Source organism: Canis lupus, chromosome 24 (assembly GCF_048164855.1).
Source record: "Canis lupus baileyi chromosome 24, mCanLup2.hap1, whole genome shotgun sequence".
NCBI classification, from domain to species: domain Eukaryota; kingdom Metazoa; phylum Chordata; class Mammalia; order Carnivora; family Canidae; genus Canis; species Canis lupus.
The window spans coordinates 39,367,203-39,373,202 of NC_132861.1; positions in this window are offsets into that span (position 1 = coordinate 39,367,203).

A 6,000-nucleotide genomic window follows, 5' to 3' on the forward strand; every position below is an offset into this window, starting at 1 on the left:
AGGGGTGCAGGCAGAGAGCCAGAGGCTGGGGGACACATGCTCCTGACGTCCTCCGCGGGAGGGCTGGGGGCCGGGAGCCCCCACCGACCCTCGGCACTGCTTCTACGCAGAGTGCAGGACCGCTCAGGGCTGATGACAGAGGCCACGGCCAGGCCTTCTCATTTCCAGCCTTGCACCTAGTCTGGCCCACACACCGTGCAGTCACCTCCAGGCACCCCCGTTCCGAGGACCCTCTGAAAGGGAATTCAAACAATCTGAGTCTGGTTGGAGGTTGTACTACAGATAACCTCTAAGGCCCCCGGATTACCATCGTTCCTTGGTTCAGGAATGTTCGTGCATGGTGAAATGACCGCAGGGAGACAGGCTCTGGGTCTGGGTTCCCCAGAGAGTAGGGTCTGTGCTGTGTGAGGAGGAGGCCACTCGGGCACTGGGAGGGGTGGGAGTAGGGGTCTGGGGACATCTGTGACCTAGAGGAATCACTGCTCCCCTCTACCCTAGAGACCCAGACTCAGGTCAGGGGGTCAAGGGGATACTCATTGGGGAGGGAGCTCCCCGTACGATGTAGGGGGGGCATGTGCACATCCCAGGCTGGGTGTCTGCATCAACAGGTGATGTCCTTGTCTTTGCTGCTGCAAATACAACCAGGGTGTTGGGGCAGGACAGGCGGGGCTACGCACTAAGCGCCTGCTGCTGCAGGGGAGGTGGCCAGGCTCACCTGCATTTGGCAGACACTCTGTGGCAGACAGAGGACTGGGACCTCCGCCGTGGGAAAGGGCAGGGCCAGGGAGTGCAGGGTACCCTGATGGAGGCCGCGGGCACCGAAAAGCCATGCCCAGGCCAGTGAGGACAGTTGTCCTCATAACTGGTACCAGGAGCACCTGTGGCTTCTGATGGTGGGGCCTAAGCTGGCAGTGGGGGCAAAACTAGGGACACTGCCAGTTATTGATCAGTTGGGCCAACTGTCACAGGGTCAGTGTGGGGCTCCCTGGGTGGATTGCTAGGGACACAGGTCTGACTTCCAGCACACTGGGCCCTGGGGATGGGACCATGGGGAACATGGTTGGGTCCCCAGGGCTGGTGACCATGGGGGATGGGGATGGGTCTCCAGGGTTGGTGACCGTGGAGGATGGGGCTGGATCCCCAGGGACAGTGACCTTGGGGGAGGGGGCTGGATCCCCAGGAAAGGTGACTGTGGGAGACAGGTTGGTTTCCAGCTGTTGGCTGCACGGTTGGGTCAGACTTCTGTGTTTGCATGTGGTCTGACTGGTCAGTGTGCATATTCAGTACATCCCTGGGGTCCAAGGAGGGCACAGGGCTCCACACACTCCCAGGCTCCGGGCACAGGCTGCATTCATGTCACAATATGTTGTGTGTCTGTCCACCTCTAGCCAGAGAGTTGTTCTTAGGAGAAAAACATCTGGCCCTACATGTTCTATGATACACACATCACCAATATATCAAAACATTTCTATCCTATACGTGTGTGTGTGTGTATTAATTTTGGCAAGGCTTGCTCTCAGCTAAAAAATGATCCATTGTGTATACACGTTACAGGTTTTGGACTCAGTCCTGCACCAACTTCCACCCTATTGAACAAGAGCCACATGCTTGCTGGAGGCTGGGATGCCACACGTGGCCCCTGTCACCACAAGGCCCTACGTCCCCCCTTCCTGCTGCCTGGCTCTCCACTGCACCTCCTGAGCCAGAGGCCTGCACTGGGCACAGAATTTGGGAGGCAGACAGCAGCTGGGTGGCCCCCCACCTGCTTGTGGAGAGGTAGGTGCTGGCCTCAGATGAGGCGTCCGTGTCAGAACCACCTTCGTGGGACCTGCGTGCACCCTGGAATGCGACCAGGACACTTCCCCTGCCACTTTGAGCACCCAGCTGCTCTCACTAGAGTCTCCATGGAGGGTCTCCGGGACATTGGGGCATTTACTCGTCTGTGATGTCCTGTGTCATCTGCCCCAGGGACCTAGTGGCACATGGACATAAGAATGGTGGGAAATCTGAATATTTTAAACTTTCACTTGTGGTATGTCTTGCTATAGCTCTGTCCCTAATTCTGATCCAAGTCAAGCATGGTTTACCCTGGTTTTTTCAGTTCTCAGCGAAATGTTGCACTGTGCTTGTTTGAATTGTACCTTGGCCTGGGTGGCTGGCACCTGCCATGCCACACACCAGTGACTTAGCTTGAGGTCACTGTCTGGTGTGAATTTCCCCACTGCTTCCAACGTGCAGTGACTTCCGTACAAAATATAACAGAGAAATGTTTATCATTTAATTAAAGCAGGAGCTATTATAATTCTTTCTTCAAATGTTTGGCATTAGCTATTCCAAAGTGATAGCCATTACCAAATTTATCATAACTCATTTACTTCTTAGCAGATACTTAATTAAGACATTCATGAACCATTATGAGACTTAACTGGGAGAAGTCTGTGTTCACTTGAATTAGTTTTACTAAATTACAAGCTAGAAGGACTTTAAGCAAAATCGATATGGCACTCAAAGCTGTAATTAAAAGGAGAAAAATTAGAACTTTTTTCCCTACCTGCAGCAACCTTATATATTCAGAGTAATCCTCCACAGATTTAAAAAAATCATCAGAAGTGACAAGGAAAGTGCCAGAAAAATCTTCAGATCTCACAAAGACTAAAATTGGGACATTTATGTACACTGACATTGAATGAAATACAGAATCAAACTTGGTTTTGCAGAGGTGCTTTTCTATACCATCTGAGAGGCTCCGCACGGGGTAGCAGGCAGCGCCAGCTCAACGAAGAGCAGTTCTCTTTAGACACAGCCTCCCTCCAGCCTGGACCTAGACCTCACCGGTTACTCATCCTCATCTGTCCGACCCTGCCAGCCAATCACTGTCCTGGCATTGGCCGCCTTTGAGATGTTGACATGCAGGTTCCTCTGCTAAATTCTTAAAACTGATTTTCATCCTTAACCACCCATTTTGGTCACTCCTAGGGTCTTCCTTCCATCTTTCCTTGCTGAACCCAAGAGCCACTACTACCCTTCAGACATGCTGGCCTCCTAATGGTCATTCCAGCACAAGTTGAACGACTTCAGACTCATTAAGACATTACCCACACCCTGGAAGAGAAATGTCTGGAGTGGTCTGGACCTAGGTCTCTACAGGTCCTGCTTAAATCTCTGTTCTGTGTCTCTTTCTCTCTCTGAACATGTGGCTTGTGCCAGCTCACCCCCACCATGGCTGCTCCCACTGCCTACATCATGATAAGTCCCAAATCCAGAATCTTAGGCCTGATCCATGTCTTCAGTCAAGCCCCCAACTCTGATGTCACACAAGCACCTCAAACACAACATGTCCAAACAGTACCCAGGCTCCACCTTCCTGATTCCTATTCCTATTATGAGCACCTCACCCCTCAGCCAGACTCCCAGGCCAGCCACCCTGAGGGTCACCCACGACTCATCCCTCTGCCCTGCACGTCCTATCAGGTGCCAATTGGGGAAGGGCCACAGCTCCATTCATCTTTAGGACTCTGGTACCTGACACATGCTACATATTTTCAAAAGTTGCTGAATACATAAACAAGTGAAAATCAGATAAAGGAACTTGCACAGGACAAGTACAAAGGAAACGACAGAGATGGCCGTGGGCAGCCATGTGATGTAACATCCATTGTATATACACCTTTTTTTTAACAAAGAAAGAATTCTAACCTTTTTAACTACAGAACATCTCTGCTCATCACACTTCCTGATTACATATTGAAGCTGGAATATGTACATGGAGTCTTTCTTCTCTCAATCATCTTTGGGCAAATGATGTCATTGGGAGGGTTTCCTTTCTAAAATCAAAATCAAGTAACTCTTTTTCAAAGATAAGCTCTATTCGATCAGATACAAATATCACCCTGCCCTAGAACCACTTTCAGAGTTTAAATGCCCAATCTTACCCTGCAGAGGCCATCAAGAGTGTGACTAGGAACTGTGTGAAGGACCAAAGGTCTGATAGAAACAAAAGCCCAAAAGAGAATATGTCCAGACAGACATGCCTGATTTCTATAATGATAATCCAATGAAACATCACATCCCCTATTGTTCAGGCCTTCCTCTGGGGAAGAACTGGGTCCCACACTGACGTCCGCCGATCCCATACTAATTACTGATTTCTTTCTAAAGAGTCCGATGAATCAAGAGTAACACTTTCTTTTTTTTTTAATAAATTTTTATTTATTTATGATAGTCACACACAGAGAGAGAGAGAGAGGCAGAGACACAGGCAGAGGGAGAAGCAGGCTCCATGCACCGGGAGCCCGACGTGGGATTCGATCCTGGGTCTCCAGGATCGCACCCTGGGCCAAAGGCAGGCGCCAAACCACTGTGCCACCCAGGGATCCCAAGAGTAACACTTTCCATGATCAAATAGCAAAATAGCTCCCCTTCATCCAGTTGAAAAAGTGTCTAAGTTTATGGTAAAATCTCCACAGAAATAGCATTTTTTGAAAAGAGGGGTGGCCTTTCATTTTTTTTTCAGAAAGCATAAAGTTATACTAATATAATGACCAAACTTGATCACCAGTCACTTTGTGGAAACTCCATATCCAGCTCAACCACTTGATCCTGCTAAAGCAGCTCAGAAAACAAGGTTCAGGAAACTGACTCTGAGCCTAGAGGTATTTGCTTGTGAGCCAAAAATTCAATAGTATTTCATATACTAGTTATAAAGGCGGTAAAGTGAATTAATACTTTTTTGTGAATTAATACTTTTTTAAAAAGATTTTATTTATTTATTCATGAGAGACAGAGAGAGGCAGAGATATAGGCAAAGGAGATGCAGGATCCGATGTGGGACTCAATCCAGGGATTCTGGGATCACACTGAGCTGAAGGCAGATGTTCAACCGCTGAGCCACTCAGGCATCTCAAATTAATACGTTTTCTGAGATCTTCCAACAAGAGCTAAAAATTACTAAAGCTAAATATTCAGTTAACCAGAAAATTGAAAGCTCCAGGAGCCCACTGTTAAGCATTCCAATGGCCCAAGACTTTCCAGATGCTTCTCAGTACACAGCTTATATTCTACAAAAATGAGAAAAGCATTAACTCTGTAAAATTATTTTTTGGGGTGATACATCATCAACTGAAACCAGATAGGAAAAAGGTAAATAGTTGGAATGGGGCCTATTTGAAAGAAAAATAATTCGTGTTGTGAGCATTGCCATTTTATGTGAGATGGATCCATGGAGATAGGGCATTCTGAGGGCTTTCACTGGGAATCTTTGTGACATTCTCTTTTGTCCTGTGACCACCCCAGGCTGAACCACTTTATAGTAGAAAAGTGTGTAAGTCCTTTACCCCTGAGCTCTCCTGTCTGAACCATCCTCAGCTAATCATTGAAAAGGAAAAATAATGATCTGCAAAGATGGCCACCAACATCCCTCCCCTCCCTGCATGCATAGGTGGCCTCATCTCCCTCTTCTTGCATCTGGGGGGTCTCCATGATTTGTTTTGCCCAATGGATGCTGAACAGGCGACGCTATGTGAGTTTCAAGCCTGTCCCTTAGGAGGCTTTGCAGCTTGCATCTTTGCCCTTTTGGAGGCCAGCCACCATGCATAGAAGGTCAGGCTGGGCTACTGAATGATGAGGCCATGGAGAGAGACAGGGAGAGAGAGAGAGACAGAAACAAACAGAGGAAGATTACCCAAAGGGTGATCTAATTTTTACTCTACAATAGTGCTGCTATCATCACTCACCTTTTATACAAAGAAAGCAAAGAAAGAAAACCTTTTCATATTCATCAGAAAAGCCCAGGTATCCTTGGGTGGCTCAGCGGTTCAGCGCCTGCCTTTGGCCCAAGGCGTGATCCCGGAGTCCTGGGATCGAGTCCTGCCTCGGGCTCCCCAAGCTGCAGACTTGCTCTGGTTTCGCGTCGGGCCCCTGCTGCCCTTCCTTCCCACCGGGTCTGGTCCGACGCCAGCATTCCCACTGTTTTCCGTTGGCAGTTGAGGCAGGCTAGGGTTC